The 26,610-nt window shown below is 36.2% G+C and overlaps 1 protein-coding gene across 1 annotated transcript in view; it reads left to right on the forward strand.

Annotated features, from left to right (window-relative positions):
• Positions 1–824: 824 nt before the first annotated feature.
• The window catches only part of lzts2a (leucine zipper, putative tumor suppressor 2a), an 85,402-nt gene continuing 59,616 nt past the window's right edge, over positions 825–26,610 (forward strand). The window contains exon 1 of the mRNA XM_073834136.1: positions 825–1,148. The gene's annotated coding sequence lies outside the window, so the exon portion shown is untranslated. The remainder of the gene's footprint in view (positions 1,149–26,610) is intronic.

The raw sequence follows: 26,610 nt of genomic DNA on the forward strand, positions 1-26,610 counted from the left end.
GTTTTGGGCTGTACTAAACAGTCAGACTGGGAAAAACATTCGGAGTACTACAGACTACCAAAGGTTTTCAACAAATCAAGGAGAAGAGTGATTGGCCAAAGTGAACTAGGATTTCCAGGGCAAGAATCTTGACAACATTCGTGTTTGTTCTTATCATTTCCGGTCAGGTAGGTGAAACAATAGGCTAATATCTTAATAAATACTACTCATACAAATCTTTAGTTTGTCGAAAAATTGCCCCCTTCCTGTCATTCTCTATATGATTTAGCAGCTTTCACGTTTTTTCCGTGGTTTAAACAGAATAAATTAGCAGAACAACTATTCAGTAGTACATTTACAATGCAATCCATGCTGTTGATTACATCTGAGTATCGCCAATATGGCCGCGCATCCGGGTAACTGTCCAAATTGTTGCTAATAACTAGTCTAGACAGATTTAGAAAATAAATAACACTCATATGACAACATCCCCCAATAAAAAAGTAACTGTGAACTTAAAACCTTGTCATAACCTCATAGCTCCAGAGATACAGCAATTCTGACAACTTCTCTCAGAGTCCTCTAGGCCTGCATTTTCTTTTTATCATGACTCATATTTGTATTAATACGAAATGTTTGTAGTCGACATTCTAGCGTCAGCATTAAAAGCGTCTAATAAACACTCTGCAGTGCCTGTTTACTGTTGGCTCGACATTCACCATTAATTACACTGGAGTTCAACTTGCTTCCTGAACTTGAATGTGTCGCCCGTCGGGAGCCCCCGCGCGTGGCCACTCTCCCATAGCCTTACAGCTTGTCGCTCCAGATCAGCGGTCGGGAGCGAATGTGAGGCGTGCTCACTCTCCCGCTCCTGCCAGCGGCGGTCCAGTGCGGAGCGAGAGCGAGGGGGGCAGCGCGACTCAGCAGCGGGATTCAAGGCAGTTTGCAGCAGCCGCTTCCAGGAGGATGGACGCAGAGATGTGTAGTGGCTGCTTGTATTAACCTTCAGCAACGGGAGTCCTACTTTAGAGAGGAGTAGAGAGAGAGGGCGGCTCAGATCTGCGTGAACTTCCCCATCCTTTGGAAGCAGTGAAAATACCAGGACGCTTTCTTCAGTGCGTTGATTCTTTATGGACGGTATTACTCAAGCGCTCTTCACGCAGTCAACGGTGAGTGACTTAAATCTGCTGGAAAACTTTCGTGCGAGTTTGAGCCCAGTTGAGTTATTTTTAGCGATTAGTATTTAGTAGACTTGTTCCTTTGCGTAACTGGTGACAGATTACAGTTTTTGACAGAATTGTATTTTTGTCAATAGCTGTTTACTTTTAACATTTTAATAGTAACAACTGATCTAGTAACAGCATCTCATTACAAATTATTTTTTATATGTGACCCTGGACCACAAAACCAGTCATAATGGTCATAAAAAAAAAGATATTTATACATAATCTGAAAGCTGAATAAATAAACTTTCAATTGATAAATGGTTTGTTAGGATTAAATCTGGAATCTGATCGCCTTTAAAGTTGTCCAAATGAAGTTCTTGGCAATGCATATTACTAATCAAAAAGTTTTGATATATTTATGGTAAGAAATTTACAAAATATCTTCATGGAACATGATCTTTACTTAACATCCTAATCATTTTTGGCATAAAAGAAAATTCGATAAAATCGATAATTTGACTCGTATAATGTATTTTTGGCTATTGCTACAAATATACCTATGCTATTAATGACTGGTTTTGTGGTCCATGGTCATATATGATGTGTAAAATTGTATTGTACTAGTAGATTAAAAGTTAAACTTTATTATTTTAATTCCCTGGCTTCATGCATAAAATGTTGTGCTCCAACAACAGTTGTACTAGTAAAGCTGTAATTTGTCTTCTTACTAATCTTTAGAATATGAAGTATCTAGTTCATCTTTGTTTGTGCTTACGTACGTTGTTTTTGCTGCGTTTGGCTGTCAGAGTGAAGTGACTGAGTGCTTTATCTCACAAAGGTCATAATTATGTTGAATGTAGGCAGACACCAATTTATCGCAGCAAAAGTAATTATGGCATCCCAGTGTCTTTTTTAATTACAGCATATGGAGCGTCCCTCCCGGAGACACATTGTCTGAATAGTCTTTGTATTCAGCTTTGAATTCTGTGTGTGTTTAACACATTCTCACAAATCCCTGTAGTTCATTCTCAGTAGGTTCAGATCTCACCTTTGACTAGCGATATGCACTGTATGACAATTGTGAACTTGCTAATTATTCTTAATGATGTTATCTGAGAATGAATGCAGTGTAACAGTTTACTTTAAGGTTTGGCTGGTGTTAAGGATCTTTATCTGTCACATTTTACACCCAACACTCATTTTAACCCCCACCCCTTCCCCAAAAATAAGCCTACATTTGACTAGATTCCCATGCAAATACTGGAGTTATTTGGGAATTAGATTTGATTCTCAGTGATATTCTTGAAGCATTTTGTTTGATTCACCGACTTACTGTAATGTTACTACAGCTGTTGTTTAAAACAGCATTTGTTTTATGTGCTATATGACAAGAGTTATGGTACATGTTGTGTTAATTGTAAGACAATGTTTTAAATGACTGTTAAATTGTAAATCAGTTAAATATTCCATATTGCTTTTTATATTGCATTGGAACAAGTTAAAAGTGAGGAAAAAGACATGAAATACCCAGTTATTTTAATGTAACGATTCAAGTGTTGGTCATGTTGGAAGACACTGAAGTGCTTAAACACACTAGTAACATCAGTCATCCTCTTTAAAAGAATCCGGGTTAACTCTGACCAACTTACACTACCAGTCAAAAGTTTTTGAACAGTAAGATCTTTAATGTTTTTAAAGAAGTCTCTTCTGCTCACCAAGCCTGCATTTATTTGATCCAAAGTACAGCAGTACAAACAGTACACATTTGAAATATTTTTACTATTTAAAACAACTGTTTTCTATTTGAATATATTTGAAAACGATTTTTTTCCCTGTGATCAAAGCTAAATTTTCAGCATCATTACTCCAGTCTTCAGTGTCACAATATCCTTCAGAAATCATTCTAATATGCTGATCTGGTTTAAAAACATTTTTTTTTTTTTATTATTATCAATATTTAAAACAGTTGAGTACATTTTTCTTTGATGAATAGAAAGATCCAAAGATCTGCATTTATCTGAAATTAAAAGCTTTTGTAACATTGTACACTATACTGTTCAATAGATTTTTTGGGGGAAAGAAATGATAGAAATAAGTCTTTTATTTAGCAAGCATGCATTAAATTGATGAAAAGTGATGAAAAATACATTTATAATGTTACAAAAGATTTCTATTTCAGATAAATGCTGTTCTTCTGAACTTTCTTTTTATCAAAGAAACCTGAAAAAAACCTACTCAGCTCTTTTCAATGTAATAATTACTATAATAATTTTTTTGAGCAGCAAATCAGAATATTAGAATGATTTCTGAAGGACAATGCGACTGGATTAATGATCCTATAAATACAGCTTTGAAATCACAGGAATAAATTACATTTTAAAATATATTCAAAAAGAACTATTATTTTAAATAGTAAACATATTTCTAAATTTTACCATTTTTGCTGTGCTTTGAATTAAATAAATGCAGACTTGGTGAGCAGAAAGGAATTCTTAAAAAAAAACAGAAAAAATCTTCCTGTTCAAAAACTTTTGACTGGTAGTGTACCTGTCACGCTCACTACACTCAGCTCTGTTTCATCTATCAACAAAGAGTAAGATCTTATTAACTGAAAACACAAAGTCCCTTATCACCAGACTCTAGGAACCCACTTGTGGTTCCCATCAGTGGAAGATGAAATATTAGACTAGATACGATTGTTATGCTGCTTTGCTGTTATAAAGACATTCCTCACACTGTCAGAAAAGCCCCTCTCTGGAATTCCAGTCTTATCATGAGATATACTTAGCAGTATGTTGTTTATTTGTAGTTTTGAGGTTCTTTAAAAGTTACAGTTTGTAAAACAGGATATGCAGCCATTCACTACCCATGCACTACTATTACTTGTACTTACTAGCCATCTTTAAAACTGTAGAGGCTCCAGTGGCTACATGCTGACTTTGATTCCTGGCATTGCACATGGTCTGCCATACCCAGCTGCTTTCAGGCATCCCACTGGAAATATTTAGGATGGAAGTGGGTGGGTGAAAGTTATATTTCATATTTGATATATATACTCCCTATGCCATGTGCAACCTGATCTCATAACCAAAACATACCTGTGGGAACTTTTTCGCAAGACACGAAATACGTACTGCTATGTATGTTCCGTGACATATTCGATGTGAAATGTCCATTGAGTGTTGCTAAAAGAGTGTTCATTTTTTTTTCCGTGGAACAAATGAATATACATATGGTATGTTTTATGTGACGTTGGTTTTGTAAGGGTCGCCGCAGTTCTGACTTGAAAGTAACATACCATCTGCGCTACACCTAAACCTTAACAAAAGCGAATGTGACGTAAAAACGCAATCGCAAGCATGCTGTTTTAGCTAGTTTTTTGATCTCTCATTTTTCAGCTCTTTCATCATGAGTCAGGTTTTTACTGTATTCATACTCAAGGACTCCGCATCCTAAGTCCTATTCTAAGTCCCATCCTAAGTCCTATAACTGCAGTGATATGTACATATTGGTTCGTATTTTGCATCTTGCAAAAAAGTTCCCAAAGGTATCTTTCAGGTAGGCCGTGTGTTTGTATGAAACTGCATGCTGGTTGTTTCAATCAGCCTATTTGTACAGGAACCATTTATTGATTGTGTTTACCATGCATATCTTACAGTTCATATACTGCGTAACAATATGATAGAGAACTGACAAACATATCCTGGCAGCTGTGTTTAATTTTAACGCTTTTGAAGTAGAGCATATAGCTTTGGGAGTCAATTTAAATGTAAAAATATAAATAGCTTAAATTGAGATTTCCTCAGTCCCTCTGCAAAAATGTTTTTTTCTCCCAAGAAAAAACAGTTTTGCACACTGTGTACTTCTGGACTTGCATTGCATGTCATTTTATAATTTCACAAGTGCAGGCAGTTTAATATCAACAGACTGCTTTTATGAGTCAAGCCGAAGGGAATCGCTCACATGAGCTGTCAGTGTGTTTATAGTGTTAAGAGAGGCAAGTCAATGTGCTGGAAGGCTGGTTCCACTGTGAAAGCCCAGCTGTTGCTAACAGTGTGTGGGAAATGGGAATCAGAGGTAAGTGCTCAATGATCGTTAGGTCATGTGACATACATTCCATGTAGCTCATATAACTTTTAACCAACTGCAGTGGCTGCCTTACTGAAGCAGGCATGTGAAGGTCTTTCGTGTTTGATTGACAAATATAGAGACTGATAAAACGAACAAAGCATCTGTTTCAGAATGAATTTGGCATCTGCTGCTTGAATGAAGATAGAGTTTGTAATTTCATAGGGTGTTGGATGGCTTTTGGCAGGCGTTGCTTTGTCAACTCGCCTTCCATTTTTGTCCTGATTGGAAGTGCATGACATTCTAGGTTACCAAATTTACGAGGTTATCTCCGATATGGTCGGTGTGGGAAAAATTCAGCTCTGGCGCAGAGAATACCATAAATCTATGATTTAGTTGCTGGAGTGGCTCTAACATAGCCATTTATTAAATTCACCAAGATTTTGCTGTCTGAGTTTTGAATGAATAATAGTATTTTTACGTGATTGGTGTCCTGACAGTAGCTCTAGTGTTCTAAATTTACTGACATATGCATATAGTATGTGTGTATTTATGGGTGTGTGTGTGTGTGTGTGTGTGTGTGTGTGTGTGTGTGTGTGTGTGTGTGTGTGTGTATTAAAGCAGCTGATCTGTATCATGTTGTGGGAGGAGCCATTCATTAATATTCCAGAGAGAAAATCAATGTGTGCCACACTGTTTTCTTGGTTTTGTCTTTCATTTTCTAATAATATATGATATGGATTGAGTTCCCTGATGGATTTACGATTGGAACAGTACAATCTGCATTTCTTGGCTCGATTACACACCTCTCTATGGCTGTCGATTGGACCCCTCACTCTAAATTTATCACAAATGGGCAATTTTAGTTCAGGCAGTATTACACAGAATAAATGAATCAAACACAGTGCTTGAATGTGCTGTTATAATGAGAATTGCGAGGGAGCTATTATTCTGCTAAATCCATATAGTCCAGATGTCACTGTAATGCTGCTGACTACTGTGATGTTGAGGACAAGCAAATACAAGCTTCACTACTGACCTCAGAGAGTGAAGTCAGCACAATGATAGTGACAGGCTGTTAGCTCCCCCCACAAAGATGCACATCAACTTCCTTTGAGGTCTTTGGAGCAGAAAGGAACTTTTTCATTAAAGGCGCAATATGCACGTTTTCGCCACTAGAGGGCACATTTTCAAAACAAACTAAGAAACAAAGGCATAGTTTGATGACGCCGTGATAGAGTGCGGAATCATGGGAGTTTCTTATGTTTTCGTATTCTCAGCCGATGCAATCCAATGGGACTTGGGCTGAAATCATGTCCATGGATGAGCTAATGTATTAAAGTGGGGCTGAAAGTTGTGGAAGTGAAACGAGGATGCTGGAGCGATTGCTAATGATACATGGAGACCATTTCACTAATTAAAATTGCTTATTTCTCTGGATTTAAACATTTGGGATAATGTAAGTACTAGGGCTGTGCCGTAGTACCGTATTAAAACTGACTTGTGTACTTACTAGGGCTGTGCAATAAATCGCATGCGATTGTCATGCGTGTCTCATCAGTAAAGCCGGTTCTGTGATTAGTAGTAAATCTCCATCACCTGCGTTCAGATGGCGCGGTAATTAAAACACTGAGCCGTCGATCACTGAAAAGCTACGCAATATCGCGTTCAAAATCGCGGACGAATCGCATTCGATTTTGAACGCGATATTGCGTAGCTTTTCAGTGATCTACGGCTCAGTGTTTTAATTACCGCGCCATCTGAACGCAGGTGATGGAGATTTACTACTAATCACAGAACCGGCTTTACTGATGAGATACGCATGACAATCGCATGCGATTTATTGCACAGCCCTAGTAAGTACACAAGTCAGCAAAATATATAACACTGTTTTAGTGGTTTTTGGATATTTTAATATGTCTTAAAAAACCTACTTCCTTCTGCCATGGATTTAAATCTCAGTTTAACAGTTTAACAGCTGAGCACAAGCCTCTGTTACTAATTCAAAAACGTCACTTTAGTCAACTAGTAAAGAAGGAACATCAAGTTTCTTCATTGAAAGCTTATTGTATTACTGTATTAAAAGCTCACTGTATTATGTAGAGTTAAGTATTATGAGAAAGAGTTGGACTGAGCAAGTGTGATTACCTGCATCTGATACAGCATTCATTCTTCAGCTTAATCTCATATTCACAATAAAACATTAGTTTGAATGTCTGCTGAGAAAAGCGATATCTTTGTCATACTATCCTTTCATCTGTTAAGGGTTGATTCACAAAGACAGTGCTGCTCAGTGCATTTCTTGGCTTACAAGGTGTTGTTGAAAGTAAAAATAACTTCCTTGTTTAAAACCCTGTTTCAGTCTGTTTCAATATAAAGGTCTTTACTGCTGTCTCACTCAAAAAAACAGCCTCTTGTCGCCTTCTAATGGCAGAACAATGAAACTAAAATAATAGGACCAAATGAATGGGACCAAAGACTGTCCGTTATATTTACCCAAAACAAATTATATCTCGTTTAACCGTAGAGACATCAGGGCAAGCTGCTTTGAAGGCAAAACAATTACATTCTCACCTAAAACCTCTTAAAACTACATTCCGTGACACAAAAACAGTATTATTCATAAAATTATAGTGGTTTTGGGCATCACTGGAGTGATACAAACGGTGAAATTGTTCCGATATGACTAGAATATCACACTTCTCTCAGCCAATCAGATTCGAGGACCAGAAAGAACTGTTATATATATATATATATATAGTCAAGCCCGAAATTATTCATACCCCTGGCAAATTCTGACTTAAAGTTACTATTATTCAACCAGCAAGTTTTTTTTTTGACTGGAAAGGACACAAGCTTCTCCCAAAAGATAATAAGACGATGTACAAGAGGCATCATTGTGGAAAAAAATATTTCTCAGCTTTTATTTACATATGAACAAAAAGTGACATGTCCAAAATTATTCATACCCTTTTCAATAATCGATAGAAAAGCCTTTTTTTTTCTCTTGGCTATTACAGCAATCAAACGCTTCCTATAATTGCTAAAAAAACTTTCATACTAAAATTGAATATGAAAATGTTTACTATATTTCATCATATATCGCTAATGGGATGGTTAATGATCTGTAATCTCAGTCTGTTTAAAAGTCTACAATGTGTTTGTTGTATTTCAACTTGTTTTGAAGATGACATGCTTTAAGATGCGAGATCGGGTCTTTAGTGTGCATTGCATGTTTGCTGAGAGTGACAAAAGACTGTAAAGGGAAAGGTTGTCTAAAGTCCTTATATGGAGATGGCTTGTGTGTTTATGCAAATGACTAACCTTAGGCACTTGGTCTCTCATTTAGAACAATCCAAATTCATTAACTTTAGAACAAGTTAAGAACAAATTCATATTCATATGCATTTGTTGTGAATTATGCATTAAATTTTTCTGTGCATATAAATTGCACAACAATGAGATGTTATTAATGAATAATACAAATTAATCAGCTCAACATTAATAATAATGAAAAATGTTCCCTGTTATCAAAGAATAATATTTTGGCCTCCAATATATCAGGGTAGCACTCGTTGAACTAGCGCAGCGTCTCGTGCTTGGCCTGCTTTCCATTAGTCAGGAATCTGCCCTGTCAAAGGGCTCCGCAAATCTGCACACCCCCACACTGAGAAAGAAACATTATGAAAACACTGTCCTTTTTGTACGTCCCCTGATTTATGATCTTTTTAGCCTGCGAGAGATGTAAAGCATGCAGCTCTTTTCTCTCCATCTCTGTCTCCAGGCTGATGCAATGCAGGGGTCCTGGGTTCACAACTGTTTCCACTGCACAGTGTGTCCCATGGTGCTGTGAGTTATGATAGGAGACAAGCCGCTCGCTCTGCCTGAGGCTCGCTCTGACACTCAGCTCTTTCTGCTGTGCTGCTGGCTTGTCCAGTGCATCTCCCACTGACTACAAACAAGCAGACCGTGCGACACGCCAGAGTTTCCTGCTTTACAACTGCCGACCTTGCCTGCATTTTAACCTCTGATCTGTAATGAGGTGTATAAACATTAGTTTAAGAGCAGAAGTTGGTAGGGGAATGCCAAGTTTGCGGTCTGTTTTAGGAGAATCAGATTTATGTTTGAAGGCACTGAAGCTGTTTAAGCAGTTTGTCATCACAATTTATACACACTGACCATCTAATTCCTCTGTTGCATGTGTGTGGTCAACACCCCCATTCAGTCTACAGACCTCACACAAGACCAAATCCAACAGGGAGGGGATGAGGTTTCATGTATGTAATTGTCAGCATTTTAGTTCTTATTCAACATGATTCACAATTGTAGTCACATTAAACTTGTTAGTCACATGTACTTTGTAGACAGTTTTTCTGTCTCTAGTACTGCTGCTTAATACAGTTGATTAATAAAACTGTATTAATACTGATTTGATTGGTGAATCAATAATGTGGCGCTAATTTTATGTCCTCTATTAATGTATTTATAAATAAATGAAAAATAGTGATTTCAGTACGTCCATGCAATCCTAGTTTATAACATATTTTTCTGTAAAATTAAGTTAAAAATGTAATCATCCTGAGATCATAAGAAAAAATATTTGCATACATTTCTAAGAAAAATAAATCAATAAATGAAATAATAAGTAGAAATGAATATCGAAGAAATTAAATTTACATTTATTTTCATTATGATATATTCTATATCTATTTTTTTTATTTTTTTGTCTTTGAATTTCATTCATTGTTTTTATTTGTTATATATAGATCAGAGTTCTTTATTTTTTCTGAAATATAAAAATGAGTACTAAAGCCATTTTGTATGCATTATTATAAATTGTTTTGAAAATGGTCTAAAATCATTCTTGATTAAATACAAAAAATAAACATTATATTTAATGCACAAAGTGTAATTATGTAATTAGATCATAACAAAGAAATGCATATTTGCATTTCTAAGAAAACAAACAAACAAACAAATTAATTAAATTAATTAATAAATAAAAGATTAAAAATATTCTATATTTAAAGTTAATATAATGTATTATTTCTATTATTTATTTACATACATTTCTAAAATAAATAAATAAAAACAAATATACAAAATTAGAATATAGATTTCTTCTATATTTATTTACTGATAGATCTCAATTACTTTCTTTCTCATTTGTTCTTGAATTTCTTTGGATCTCAACATGATGTGTAGCTTTTGAGGAACCTTTGGTCTACTTCACTTTCTCATGCAGGTCCTATTTAAGTGATTTCTTGATTGCGAACAGGTGTGGCAGTAGTCAGGCCTGGGCGTGGCATTCAAAAACTGCATGTTGTGTTTACTTGTGTTATCTTTGATTAATATTTAAATTTGTTTGATGATCTGAAACATTAAAGTGTAACAAACATGCAAAAAAAAAAAAAAAAAAATCAGGAACACTTTTTCACACCACTGTAGAATATGGTCAGGCAGAATAAGGCATTAATATGTGCTTTATAAGTATGCTAGTAATATGCATGCTAATAAGAAACTAGTTAATAGTCAGAACAGTTCCTTAAACTAAAGTGTTACCAAGGCTCTCTTGCATAAAGTTCACATAAAGTTCATAAGATGCCGTAAAGGAGAAACGCCATGCAGATAGCAATTCAATTATAGAGCTGATGAAATCCTATATTGACATCCCCTCTGAAGGTTTTTACCGGCTATGTAAGATAATCCAGAAATCAATCTTTAGTGGAATTTGTCGCTTGTATAATTGATGGCTGCGCGAGAAACTCCGGTTAAAAGATCGCCGATCTATAGTTTGAAATAATGTGTCTCTGTCTTTGGCTGCGTAAACCAGAGGGCTTATACTCAGTCCAGTCATGCTGAACCATGACGGCAGTCTCCCAGGCATGCCTAAAGAGCCGTGTAGGCTTAGATTGCCCCGTCTTGTGAGGGGATTACCATCCACACAGCCCAGCACAGCAAACTAAACAGCTCTCATTTTGTGTCCTTAAACACCCCCATCCCACATGCAGGCCGTCAGACAGACTTATTAGCCGTCTACGTTATAGAGATCTGAGTCTGGAAGTCGCAGCTTTGTGGAGCACCGTGAAACTATGGCATGTGTTCACACTTAATCTCCAAAAGCCTGCAAGGTTGTTGACCTCTTTCAATGGCCTTGTTAACCTCTCTGCTGTTTCCATGTTGAGAGGCATCTGTGAAGGTAATGGGATGAGGTCAGAGTGTCAAGAGATGGTCCAGCAGACACAATACTGTTTCAGTGCTGAAGTTGAGCGGGTAGCATCCATAACAGGCCAGTATTCAGCGTGGAATGTGTTGACCGACGGAGCAAGCATTTGGCAGGATTGTAGTGTTTAAGAGTAACAAGCAGAACTCAATGCCGAGAGCCTGCTAAATGAAGTACACATTTTTCTGACATTCCATTGGCTTGCACTGAGGCATTGTGTGTAGAAATAAAGACTTATCTGGGAAGTACTAAATTGGCACACAAACAAAGCCTGGAGTCCCAGACATCTTAATTTGTTCGTTCTTCAGTTTGTTTTTAAGTGGAATTGCAGTATATGGGATTCTGCAGGCTGACATATCTGGATGGGCTGTACATTTATATTAGCTTGTGTCGTACTCTGTAATTGCTATCGCTTTATAAATGCACATATGCTTGCTATTTATCCACTGTTGCTCAACTACTAACTAAACTTATGAATTTATTGGCCAAACTGATCAGTGATAATGGCTTGGCCCGGTTACCAGAAGCATTAACTTCAATCCTCTTCTGTGCATTTCTCCTCTGCTCTAATTTATTTCCTAATCTAGTTTTCTAATAAACCTGACATTGACCCTATGAATATTGGTGAGTAAATGATGACAGAACTTTCATTTTTGGGCAGTGTTTCTGTACTTGAAATAAATTGCTGCAATAAAGCCCAGAAATGAGTATGAATTTTTGAACTGCCAGTTCCATCTTCACCAAATCAATTGCTTTTGGTTAAATGCCTGAAATAAGGTCTGTGATTAACACATGCTCCAAAAGATCATACAAAATGCATGTTATTTTTTTTATTTAATACTGACCTGAATAAGATATTTCACATAAAAGACATTTACATATAGTCCACAAGAGAAAAAAATAGTTGAATTGATAAAAATGACCCTGTTCAGAAGTTTACATACACTTGATTCTTAATACTGTGTTGTTACCTAAATGATCCACAGATGTTTTTTTGTCCTTGTTTGTCCTGAACAGTTAAACTGCCCGCTGTTCTTCAGAAAAATCCTTCCGGCCTCACAAATTATTTGGTTTTTCAGCATTTTTGTGTATTTCAACCCTTTCCAACAATGACTGTATGATTTTGAGATCCATCTTTTCACACAAAGGGCAACTGAGGGACACATATGCAACTATTACAGAAGGTTCAAACACTCACTGACGCTCCAAAAGGAAACACAATGCATTAAGAGCCAGGGGTGTAAACTTTTGAACAAATGAAGATGTCTACATTTTTTGTATTTTACCTAAATATCATTTTTTTTTTCTTTTAGTACTGCCCTTCAAAAGTTACAGAAGATACTTACATGTTTCCCAGATGATAAAATGAGTAAAATGTACCCTGATCTTCAAATGCAAAAAGTTTTCTCTCCCTGGCTTTTAATGCATTGTTTTCCTTCTGAAGCGTCAGTGAGCATTTTAACCTTCTGTAATAGTTGCCTATGAGTCCCTCAGTTGTCCTCAGTGTGAAAAGATGGATCTCAAAATCATACAGTCATTGTTGAAAAGGGTTTAAATACACAAAATGCAGAAAAACCAAAGAATTTGTGTGACCTGAAGGATTTTTCTGAAGAACAGCGGTCAGTTTAACTGTTTAGGACAAACAAGGAACTCATAAACAACTATCACTAAACAAAAAAAACAAAACAAAAAAAAACACAGCTGTGGATCATTCAGGTAACAACACAGTATTAAGAATCAAGTGTTTGTAAACTTTTGAACGGGTCAGTTTTAGAAATTCAACTATTATTTTCTCTTGTGGACCATATGTAAAGGTATTTTATGTGAAATATCTTATTCAGGTCAGTACTAAATAAAAAAATCCCTCTTATTTTGGTAAAATAACATTTAGCAGATTCTGCCAAGTGTATGTAAACTTTTGAGTTTAACTGTACTTACTAGTTGGATTTTACAGCCTTGTTGTGTTTATACTAACAGTCTTGCAAACGATTTTTTCTCAGACTTTCCACATTATAGATTTTAAGTAAAGTTTTCAGAAGCTTAATGGTGGAAGTCATGCAAATGTAGTGTAGATGTAGCCTACATTTAGCTTTTTGCTTGCATTTATTCTTTAATAATTCATAAAATTGCATTTAGTTGTGAAGATGGTCAGGATAAACAAAACATGTATGAATAAAACTTGTTGGTCACAGAACTTATTTTCTGCATTTATCAAAAAGCCAATAGAAGAGTCCTATTGGCTTTTTGTTAAGGAAACTGGGGTGATGCTTCCAGGTTGGCATGCAAAACACTTCATCCTTGCAGCACTCTGTACACATCTTCCTTTGCTTCGTTGAACTCTTAAAGGGATAGTTGACCCAAAAATAAAAATTCTATCATCAATTACTCATCCTTATGTTGTTTCAAACCTGTAAGACCTTCATTCATCTTCAGAACGCAAATCAAAATATTTTTGATGAAATCTGACCCTGCATAGACAGCAACGCAACTGACACATTCAAGGCCCATAAAGGTAGTTAGGACATACTGTAGTTAAAATAGTCCATATGACATCAGTGGACTATTGAACGTGTAAGTTGCCTTGCTGTATATGGAGGGTCAGAAAGCTCTCGGATTTTATCAAAAATATCTTCATTTGTGTACTGAAGATGAATAAAGGTCTTACGGGTTTGGAATGTCATGAGGGTGAGTAATTAATTTCATTTTCGGGTGAACTATCTCTTCAATTCTCAAAAATAGCACATTCAGGACATTGTGGGTTATAGAATCCATTTTCCAAAGGTAGAGGTTTCTGAGTAGCTGGTAAAATCAAATGAACTTTAACAGCATCACCATATAAAGAACTAACATGTAGAGTGTGTGAAAGTTTGCAGTTATTGTAATTGTGGGAAGTTTGGTTACTGAGAGCTCCATGTGGATGGAGTTTAGTGAACGACTCTGCCAGATCGCCTGTGGTGCTGTTCTTCATTCAGCCCACTCCATCAGCTGATTCTCATCTACTCTCCCATGTCTTTCCCCATTCCAAAATGAAAAGAAAATAGGGGTGTACCATAAATTGCCCCTATGAATGTTACCGCTGTGCAGATTATTCACATTTTACCATAATTGCAGACAGTTGGAAAATGAAGAGAAGTAGTTGTTTTTTCTCTCTCTGTGGTGTGGTGTCCACCCTCTGCTCTCTCTCCTCCACCCCTTCTCTGGAGCCAGGAGATGAGGAATGGTCTCTTTGGCTGCTGATGTTTTCGCCGCTCCGCCTGTGAGCTCTGGGGTTCGGTTCAAGCCCTACAGTAATTTTATTACCCCTCTCCTCAACAACACAAACACTAAACCTCTCCTCCCACCCCATAACTCTGATTTATGTCACTACAGCCAGCTTGTCCAAAAACTTCCCTGACATTTCTAGGAGACTTTCTGAATCAGAGCATTCACGGCAGAGACGAGCTGTCATATAAAGCTGTGATGGGGGCAGACGGATTTCTACTGAATACTCTTTGATTTAAATGCATGGATGATTTTTTTTCCTTCATGCTGTTTGGGAGCTCTGTCTACTTATTTTATTTTAGGGACAGGTCTGATGCTGCTGCTGTGTTAATTGAGGAATCAGTAATGTGTGTGTGTGTTTGAGCTGAACAGTCTCTCATTTAGTACTCAAATACACAAGAAAACATATATTGGAGTAGTAATAATTTATAGGGTTGTAATGGTATTATCAATATCGTGGTATCACGATAGCCAAATTGTCTTGATGTTATCGTGATCACATGACAATGAAACGGTCTTTTGGGCAAAAAGTGTAGTTTTAAAAATATATTTAAACTTCTTATTCTAACATAAAAGGTCTTTAAAGTTGTGTTTTGGGCCATTATGCTTTAGCACAGTATCTGTCCAACGTACTAAAACTGAAAGCACAATATGGCTTATTTCCTTCATCAGGTCTGTTTTTGTTGCATGACTCAAAGCGAAAGCGCAGACTTCGTTTAACCGATCAGTTCATGATCCGGGGTTTTCCGCACCTCAGAACGGCTCAGTTCACAGTGAATGCAATGAACTTGTTTATTGCATGTGCTGCGAGTTTATCATGCGTTTGGGAATGCAACGACCCCCAGTTAAGCTTTATTTTCGTGGCAGATGATTACTAGATTTATAGTGAGACACATGTTTTCACTGAAGCTGGAGTTTTCCATCAAAATAAAAGCTCTACTGTTGTTTCCGTCAAAGTAAAAGCTTAAGAGTGCAGTATAAATTGCTGACAGCTAGCGGGTTTAAATGGTTAACGTTATTGCAGTCCAAATTCAAAATGTCTCTTTCAAGTGTAGAAATTATAAAAGAAGTATTGTAATTTTCCTAATGTAGTGTAAAGCAAAAATAATATACCTATGAAATTCATTTTCATTTATTTTACAGTGCAGTTGTTTTACAATATATGGCTATTACTGTCATAGGAATAACAACAATATAAAATTGTTGTTATTATTATATACTAATTTGCTTGGCTTTCTAAAACACCAGTGTGAATGCGATTTAGACTGAGACAATATACCACAAATAAAAAAGAGGGTTGAGTCCTCTTTAAAGTTCAGGTACAAGTCAATTCACTGACATTTTTCTGACTTAAGTTTTCTTAGTTAAGAACATGGGTTGGAGCTCTTAATTTTGAACTCTCAAAGTGCATTAGATAGAAGAATTCAACTTTAAAATGTACAGCATTTTCATTTTTTTCCAAGTCTTCATTTGTCTTTTTTTTTTTTTAAATATCGCAACAGATATTACATTCTGGACTTCATATCATGATATTATCGTATCATGAGATTTTGATATCGTTACATCCCTAGTAATAATTTATTAGCCAATTACTATAATTAGTTTTGGGTTTCATTTTTCATTTTCAGTCATTTTTTGTTTTTATTGTTTAATAAAACACACACTACCATTTAACATTTGGGGTCAGAACCTTTAAAATGCTTTTAAAATCTCCTATTTTCTCCAAGGCTGCATTTATTTGGTCAAAAAATACAGTAATTTGTGAAATATTATTGCAAATTAAATAACTGTTTTCTATTTGCATATACTTTAAAATGAAATTTATTTCTGTGATGCAAAGCTGAATTTTCAGCATGATTACTCCAGTCTTCAGTGTCACGTGATTTTTTTAGAAATCATTCTAATATGCTGATTTGATGCTCAAGAAACATTTCTTATTATAATTGTTTTTTTGTTTTTTTTTGTAAAAATCAGATATTTTTCAGAATTCATTGATGAATAGACAGTTCGAAAGAACAGTATTTATTTAAAACAGAATTTTTTGGTAACATTTTAAATGTCTTTACTCTCCCTTTTGATCAATTTACTGTGTCCTTGCTGATTAAAAGTATTACTTTATCTACTCTTTTTAAACAGCACCTGTAAGCTATTATATCAATTGTAGTAAATACAGTTGTAAACCTTATTTCACATCCAACAGCATTTTGCGGGACTGTTGTGCACATATCATTGGTCCTAAGAGAGCAGTATTGGATTTCCTGTGGTCCACATAGAAAGAAATAGGAGTCTACCTTAATAAAAAAGGCACAGATGGATAACATACATAAATATTTTGAGACATTTAATTTTCTCAACGCTCATCTAAAACTTTAGTGTTCCACTGCAACTATTTGTCAATGTCACGATCGCATTGAGCAGATAAATGCAGGGCTTTTTCGTTCTCACTTTGGTAGTGACGCCTAATAAACAAAAAGCCACAAAAGGTGGCTTAGAGGAGAAGTTAACTTCCAGAACAAAAATTTACAGATAATTTACTCACCCCCTTGTCATCCAAGATGTTCATGTCTTTCTTTCTTCAGTCGTAAAGAAATTATGTTTTTTAAGGAAAACATTCCAGGATTTCTCTCCATATAATGGACTTCTATGGTGCCTGCGAGTTTAAACTTCCAAAATGCAGTTTAAATGCAGCTTCAAAGAGCTCTAAATGACCCCAGTCGAGGAAGAAGGGTCTTATCTAGCGATTTTCTAAAAAATTTATATACTTTTTAACCTCAAATGCTCATCTTGTCTAGCTCTGCATGAACTGTGTATTCCAATTCAAGACAGTTAGGGTATGTCGAAAAACTCCCATCTCATTTTCTTCTCCAATTTCAAAATCGTCCTACATTGCAGCAAAAGTACCGAGTTTTACCCAGTGTTTACAAAGTGAACGCGCAAAGAAGATCAAACACCCTTTACAAAAAAAGGTCAAACAGCAATGTAGGATGATTTTGAAGTTGGAGGAGAAAATGAGATGGAGTTTTTCACAATACCCTAACTGTCTTGAACCAGAATGCACAGAGTTTGAGGTAAAAAGTATATAAATTGTCTTTTTTTTTTTAATAACTGATTGTTTCGCTAGATAAAATCCTTCTTCCTCGGCTGGGATCGTTTAGAGCCATTTGAAGCTGCATTTTGGAAGTTCAAACTCACAGGCACCATAGAAGTTCACAATATGGAGAGAAATCCAGATTTTTTTTTCCTCAAAAATCATAATTTCTTTACGACTGAAAAAAGAAAGACATGAACATCTTGGATGACAAGGAAGTGAGTAAATTATCTGTAAACTTTTTTTTCTGGAAGTGAACTTCCAGACTTTTCAAAGTGCCACAGTTTTAGTTTGATAGACTAAAACTTGAAAGGAATCTCATAGGTTTCAATAAATGTGTTTTAATTTATGTTTTGAAGATGAATGAAAGTCTTAAGGATTTAGAATAACATGAGGGTGAGTAAATGATGAACTAATCCAAACCTGCTGTTATTGACAAATGTATTTTGCAAACCATTATCAGCATTCATTGCGAAATTTGTCAAAGCAACAATTTGTTTGACCTTTGTCAAGTAGTATGACCTTTTCTTCATGCAGGTCAGATGCCTAAAGCAGGAGTCTGTCCTGAATGTGTGAACTTTACTCTGAACCACTCAGAGGAGAATATGAGAAAATGAGTTGGGTTTAATTGAGCATCACATTGCTTGTCATTGAAGCAGTAGCATAGAGAGGTGAACAAAACCAGGACGGCACATCTGGGAAACCAGCCAGCGGGAATATGGTTGGTGTTCACCGGCCACTACAGGCTACTATGTGTGCCGCTGCCAAATTAGTGCAGAATACTAAAGTTGTGTGTCAGTATTGATTTGAGAGGACTTCATTTATTTGGTGACTCAGCGTTTCCCTACAGAACAAACAGGATGTGGATCTCAACATCACAGTACTGAGATCAGCTCATTTGCTTGACATATTAATCTTACGTCAGGTGTATTTCTGATTCCTTATGATTTATGTGGAAAATAAGACTTGAATTTTGGTCAGAGCTGAGGGAAAAAATAAAGCGGTTTTGTTAGGCTATAAAAAATTAGGCTGTCAGTCAATACCATTTTGTGTATTAATCACAACGCTATAAATGCAGTTTCTGAGAAGCCGTAATTTGAGATGGATAGAAGCTGTCCTGACTCTTTTATATGTGAAGTCATTTCTTCTGTTTTTGTGCTGCATAGCAAAAAGGATTAGAGTCAGTTACGTAACTCCCCCCAGAGTCTCTCCTCACGCACGGCCGTCTGGAGCGGAATTTTTAAATAATGATTTTGGAGTTTATTTATGCTTAATTTGCACAATCCCTTTTGTTTATCAATGCATCTGCCTTCTTTTCATGTTTGATGAACTAAAATGAGAGAGGGGAGAAAAGAAAGAGGTAGTGATGGGGTATTTATAGAGTATCCCGCTGTGGGGCTGGCCGGTCTGTCTCAGTGAAGCATTGCGTCCTGTCAGACCCCATCAGATCTCCATATGGACTCTAGCTCTCACACAAACACACAAACATCCCTGCTATTAAGACAATAAGCATTTTTATAGTCAAAAACATGTTTTGACTCTTATTTTGTTTTTAAGAAGATTTTTTCTAGAAGGAGAGTAGTAATAGGATAACAAACACAAAATAGTAAATGGACATAAAACATTCATCACGTAATAATTAACATTTTTATATATATACATATATGTGTATATGTAAATAAATACATTTTCAGTCAAAAGTTTTTGAACAGTAAGATTTTTAATGTTTTTAAAAGAAGTCTCTTCTGCTCACCAGGCCTGCAAATCCAAAGTACAGCAAAAACAGTAACATTTTGAAACATTTTCACTATTTAAAGTAACTGTTTTCTATTTTAATGTATTTTAAAAGGTAATTTATTTCTGTGATCAAATCTAAATTTTCAGTCTTCAGTGTCAAATGATCCTTCAGAAATCATTCTATTATGCTGATTTGCTGTTCAGGAAACATTCATTATTATTATTATTATTATTTTATATTTATAACAGTTGAGTACTTTTTTCAGGATTCTTCGATGAATAGAACGATTCAAAGATCAGCATTTGTAACACTATATACACTAGACCATTCAAAAGCTTGAAGGCAATAGAATTTTTTTGGGGGGGGGCGGGAGAAATTATAGAAATTAATACTTTTATTTAGCAAGGGTGGTGATAAGTGATTATAAATGCTGTTCATATTTTAGATAAATGCTGTTTTTCTGAACGTTCTATATATCAAAACAAGCCAGAAAAAATTTACTCAGCTGCATGTATGGTTTCTCGACGGGAGCCTGGAAGCCTCCCAGAGAATATCTTGAGTACTATCTCTCATGCTAGAGCACCGTCTACAAGGCGGCTCTATGGCCTTAAATGGTCTGTCTTTTCCGCTTGGTGCTCCACCCGCGGTGAAGACCCTAATTTATGTGACATATCAGTGATATTGTCTTTTCTCCAGGAGCTGTTGGATAGGGACGATCTCCCTCCACGCTCAGGGTCTATGTAGCGGCCATAGCGGCATTCCATGACCTTATGGACGGTCAATCTGTGGGAAAGAACGATCTGGTCGTTCGTTTCTTGAAGGGTTCAAGGAGGCTCAATCCGCCTCGCTCTTTCACAGTCCCTTCGTGGGACCTGCCCACTGTGTTGAGGGCTCTAAGTCCACTGACTTTCGCCCTTTGACGTTTAAGACTGCCCTGCTATTAGCATTGGCATCAGTAAAACGTATGGGTGACCTGCAGGCTCTTTCTGTTAACCCGATATGCCTGGAGTTCGGGCCCAACGACTCTAAAATTGTCATGAAGCCAAGACATGGTTATGTGCCTAAAAGTCTCTCGACTCCGTTCAGAGACCAGATTATTACCCTCTGCATGAATGGATAACTGTGACCAGTGCATAATTAGTATGTGGTACGTCTTGGCCCTCTGTGTGAGTTCCAAACTGTACTATTTTTCTGGAATGGATGCTTATATGCTTAGCCTGATTGAGCAAGATGGCCCATACTAGCCCTCAGATGGTAGGGCCATGATTAGTCGTTCCTCTATCATAGCACGGCGGGATTGTACTGGTTCCCCATAGCGTCTTTCAGACACAGTACGAGTGAAGTATCGTAAGGGAACATACTCGGTTACTCTCGTAACCTCGGTTCCCTCAGATACGGGAACGAGTACTGCGTTGCTAGCCGTGCTATGTAGCCGCATGACTCATTCGTCACTTCAGTCGAAGTAACCTGAGATCCTATGGTGAAACGCGCGCTTATATAGCCAGTTACTCTGCCCCATTTGGCGGAATCTGGCGCGAAGCGTCGCCATACGCTCGTGTAGCTCGTTCTTTACACACTGCACAAACCAATGGATGTACAGTTACACTACGTTATTGAAAATGCTTCAGTCTCGGAGAAAAAGGAGCTTTTCCCCCATAGCGTCTTTCAGACGCAGTACTCGTTCCTGTATCTGAGGGAACCGAGGTTACGAGAGTAACCGAGTACGTTTTACGTCTCTGTTATTTGTGACCATGGACCACAAAACCAGTCATAAGGTTAAATTTTACAAAACTGAGATGTATACATCATATGAAAGCTCAATAAATAAGCTTTCTATTGATGTATGGTTTGTTAGGATAGGACAATATTTGGCCCAGATACATCTATTTGAAAATCTGGAATCTGAGGGTGCAAAAACTTCAAAATACTGAGAAAATCACTTTTAAAGTTGTCCAAGTTCTTAACAATGCATATTACTAATCAAAATTTACATTTTGATATGTTTACAGTAGGAATTTTACAAAAAATCTTCATGGAACATAATCTTTACTTAATTTCCTAATGATTTTTGGCATAAAAGAAAAATCAATAATTTTGACCCATACTATGTATTTTTGGCTATTGCTACAAATATACCCCAGCGACTTAAGACTGGTTTTGTGGTCCAGGGTCACATTTACGTTATTGTAGTATTATTTTGATTATTATAGTGTGTATTTTGAATTAGCTTTTACTTTAAAAAAATCTGTTTTAATTTTAGTTTAAGTTTTTGTCATTTTGCCAAGTAATTTTGTAATTTTCTTAGTTTTTTGTATTTATTTATAATTTATGTTATTTCAGTTCTAAATTAAATTATATTAACTAAATTCTAAGTTATATTTTATTTTTATTGTTTTTAATGCATTGATTAAGTAATAATGAACATTTTCATATGTATGTGCTATATATTACATTTATGTAATTTTTTTTACCAAAAAAATTTAATTGTATGAATTTCATAATCGTAATTAAGAAATATAATAGTGTTGCTTGCTGCATGAAAAATTTTACTGAATATGAATATTGTTTTCTGTACATTAAATAAATTCTGAGTTTTATTTTATTTCAGTTTTTAAATTAACAAAATTTATTTTATTGAACAATACCGATAACAAGATTGTTCTCACTTTGGATTTTTACTACAAAACAAGTATTAATGTATTTATAAAGTAATAATAAACATTTTAATGTATTTATGTGCATTTTGTATGTACAAAAATGCACATTATGTAAGTATGTATAAATGATATTATATATGATCCCATGTGTACAGTATGCACTATATTTTAGAGTAATTTTTAAAGAAAAAATCCTTATGCCAAAAAAGTTTTTTTCATACGTTTAATAGTCGAAATTAAGAGTTATAGGTAATATGTTGACTGCTGCATGAAAATATCAACTGAATCTTGTTTTCTGTATAGTTTGTCTTAAATACATTAGTGTAACTAATTAAAAATGCTTTGATATTTAATGTGATATGTCGTGCAAAATACTCTCTGAACACTGTCTTTCAAAGTTCATACTGACACTAATATAGCTTGAAGCAGCATCAGAATACACATCTACAAAAATGTAAATGCAAACAAATGTTGTTGCCCAATATTCGTACACATACAAAAACTTCCTTATTTAACACAGTAAGCTCCCTTGTTTTATGAATGTGCATAAAAACACAAAACAAAAGCTCTTTATCACTAACCCATTATGCTATAAAGACGCTAAACATGCAGCTTTACATATCCTAAGGGAATCCAGTATCCCAGAAGGAAAGGATAGCAAAATATGCTTCTTGGCCTATCTATTTCTCCTGGTTTTCTTCTTTCTCACCACCTTCTCCCCACTCCAAAGAGGCATTTTTGGTGCTTCACCTGTGCATTTACGTAAGATACAGATGGAAGTCATGGAGTCATTACATTTGATTCTCTGACCATTTCGGATGGCTGCACATCGTTGCGTGTTTATACATATGTCAGATCCTGTGTTTGACAGCAGTAACGCAGCAATGTCCTCATAGCTTTGATCTCGCCCAGCTCCCCATCTGTTACAGAGATAATGCACTAAGAGAGACAAAGCTGACATCAATGTTTCATGCATTCATTTGAGCTGTGCAATGCATCCTGTATCTCTCTGAAGTTTCATCAGCGGTGCTCCTACATGCATCTGTAGTTGAGACACACAGACTGTTGTCCTCTAATGCTTACTAGAGCAGTCTGTTTTAACCTTTGGCCTTTCAGTGGCTCACTCTCTCGAACACACATACAGAAACACAGATTTTCCTCTCGCCCTGCTCTGTCAGGGAAACTGAAGGCCTCCCTTAGGGCGCTCAGGCAGATGACTTCATTGGCCTTGTTTGTTTTCTGCCCTTGGGGCTAGAGGAAAGGAGAGATAGAAAGAGAGAGAGAGAGAGAACGCCGGCTCACCCTGACGCTCCAGCACAGGAAACAGTCTAGTCCAAGCTGGAAACAGACGCTGAAAGAGCCCTTTGGAAGCGGCATTCCTCTGCTGTCTGCCTTTACAAACATCTGGTTTCATGGGTAAACGTACTGTCATTCTCTGTGCCATCATAACACTGAAAGTGTATAGACGCATCCTTTATGTGACAGTTTTTGCATAAGCAAAAAAAAAGTTCTCAAAAAACTTGACAAATAAGGCCACACCACAAACAAAATGTACCATGAAATGAAATGTATACGAAAGTCTACAGCAAGAGTAAAACGAAAAGTCATTTACATGCTTTAATGCAAGCATTTATCTGGTCAAGTCAAGTCAATGCTATTTATACACAATACACATTTTACAAGCAGCTTTACAGTAAGTCTAATCATGCATTTAGCAGATTAGAGCTGTGAAATAATATACTGTAGTACATTCTGCGATGAGAACAAGCAATCAAGCAGTTGAGATTTGCTATATAGTATATATCCTACTCAAGTAAATGGCAAATAAAGTTGGAGATTCTTACATACTTGACTTTATATAAAGAACTGGGCGATAACATAGTTGCGTTTTTATATGAAATAAAAATTAGGCCATTGAGATTTGCGATTTAGTGTATTTAAGTGAGTGTACTGTATCTGTGTGAATAAAGTTGGATATAGTATATATATACTTGGCAACCCTGCATCCAACACGAGCTGCAGGAGTTATGTCATTGCACACATGAGTGTGAAATTTTCGCACGTTAAAAAATAAATACGACCTCAGGTTATGTTAATTGAGTTTACACACTGCCTCTGAAACTGTCATTCAAAAATTCAGATCAGGTTCGATTTTCTGCATTTTGCATCCATAATAAGCATTTTCATAGGAAAGGATGGCGAATATGAGAAAAAACGCATACAAAAATCGGACTCAGTGTGCAACGACCTTTAGATTTGACTGATCACGGGTCGAAAATAAGGAGAGATTACTAAAAAAAGACCATGCTGGAGGATTTGCTGCTCAATCTTGTGTTCACTGACAAATTTCTATTATAAGATGCGCTGCTCCCTTTACACAGAGTGTGCGTTATCGCAAAAACCGAAAGTAAAAGTAAACAGCGCGAGCACTCATTTAAAAGCGATTTCAATATCCTGAATATTGAAAGTGCGAAAATTATATACAATATTAGAATGTTTGCGGGTGCGGGTGGTAAGAAAAAAATATGGAGGTCAACTGAATATCGTACCAATTTTGTGATTGGCTATGTAGTGTGGGGCTCAGGTGGGCCAGGCTTCTGATTGGGTGGGCCAGGCCCACCCTGGCCCCCCTGTGGAGCCGGGCCTGGTCTAGGCACGCATAAGTTCGCTATTGATTCACAAACTATTCATGCTTTCGGGGCTCTGATCCATAGTATTTTTGTGTGAAATTTTAAAGTATTTTCATAGTTGTCAAAATGAATGTCCTGTGAGTGTTTTATAATGAATGCTCACCCATAAAGGTGAATCTTGTAAGGGTCAGTGGTGTTTATGCACATATGAGCACCAGCATCAACAGATTTATAATGTATTTGCTGTATTTTTCATTTGTGTGTTTATTTTATAATGGATACAAACAGAAGATATTCCGTCAGTCCAGTTCAAAAGGACAAGTTTAGTGAGTGGTCTTTTGGCATTTCTCTGTTGTTCTGTTTGGTAGGTTCACTTACTTAAAAAAATACTCTGAAGTTGTAAAGAATCTCTGAATTAAAGAATTCAGGAGATTTAAATCTGTATATATGTTAAAAAGTTAGAAGTGAGCAGAGGGTTTTCTTTTAATTCAAAAGTATAGTTTTAATTTAAAGTTTGTTTGTTTGTTTGTTTGAGGTTTTTTATAACATGCATTAGAAGAATAAAAAAGCAAAACAAATGTTTTGGTTAATAAAAAAGGTTTAAAAATAAACACCTTTAGAGGTAATGTCAGGCATAGGGGGGCCTTGCAAAATTGACCCGAGTAGGAGGTGGGCCCGGCACAGTTTCTGTATGTAAAAACTAATGTTAGACCTACCTAAAAAAATGAAAAATCTGTTTATTTTATTGTATCTTTACTCTATTGTATTTATTTGTGCTGTTGCTTCTAGTTAGATTATTCGTATTTTTTAACTTTCAATTTTTTTTCCCCTAAACATAGCACATGTACCGAAACGTACCGAAACCGTGACTCTAAAACTGTGATACAAACCGAACCGTGAGTAAGTTGAACCGTTGCACCCCATTCTATTTATTGGTCAGAGTTTTTTTTTCACCAGATGAAAATAATTTAGTTTGCAGTGTTTTTGTTTAAGTTCAGAGAAATGTTTTGAACATTCACAACATATTTTTGTTAAAAATAAAATATGTTTTGACAAAACCATGTTTACCTCAAACAAATTTGACAAATGAGTGTTAATAACGATTATGTTTTTGTCTTTTTTATTTCGCATTTGTGTTGACTGAATGTTTGGATTCCACTGTGTCTGCACAGTGTGTTTCATCATGGTCCAATGGCAGTCATTTTTCAAGAGTACGCCCACAGGGACACACTCGAGGATTTGAGGTTATACTTTATATATTACTTTTATAGTTATTTTAAAAAAGCTTATCTTTCCCTTCCCCATTGAGTTTGTGAGATAAAATCTCTGTAATGTACTGTAATCTTGTTTTAGTCTTGGCTGATGTGCAGCACAGCTTTCTGCTAGAAGGATGTGATGCTTATTTGGCTTATACAGGCACTTAGATCTAGAATGTGTAATTCAAACGAAGACTAAGGTCACTAAGCGAGAGGTCTGACAGACTGCATTTCAAATAAAATGCCTAATTATAAGACACTTGGCTGCCAAACTGTGGCCGCTCCAATCAAATGTCCATTAATACTGTAAATGGAGTCAGTTGGGCGGTTATGAAGTCTTGGAAGACTCATTACAGTGAAAGTGGATTATACAAGGCTCTGATTGTTCAGTGTTGGAAGGCAAAGTTGAAATAACAAACCCACTGTACAAAGCCCAAACAACTCAGAGCCCAGCTCAGTTCAGCAGTTCTGTCCTGTCTGTTCTTTTACTTGGTGCCCAGACAAATACTGCTCATTTTCTGCTCCAGATGAGAAGTCAAAACAG

The sequence above is a fragment of the Garra rufa genome, chromosome 2 (genome assembly GCF_049309525.1).
Source record: "Garra rufa chromosome 2, GarRuf1.0, whole genome shotgun sequence".
NCBI lineage: Eukaryota > Metazoa > Chordata > Actinopteri > Cypriniformes > Cyprinidae > Garra > Garra rufa.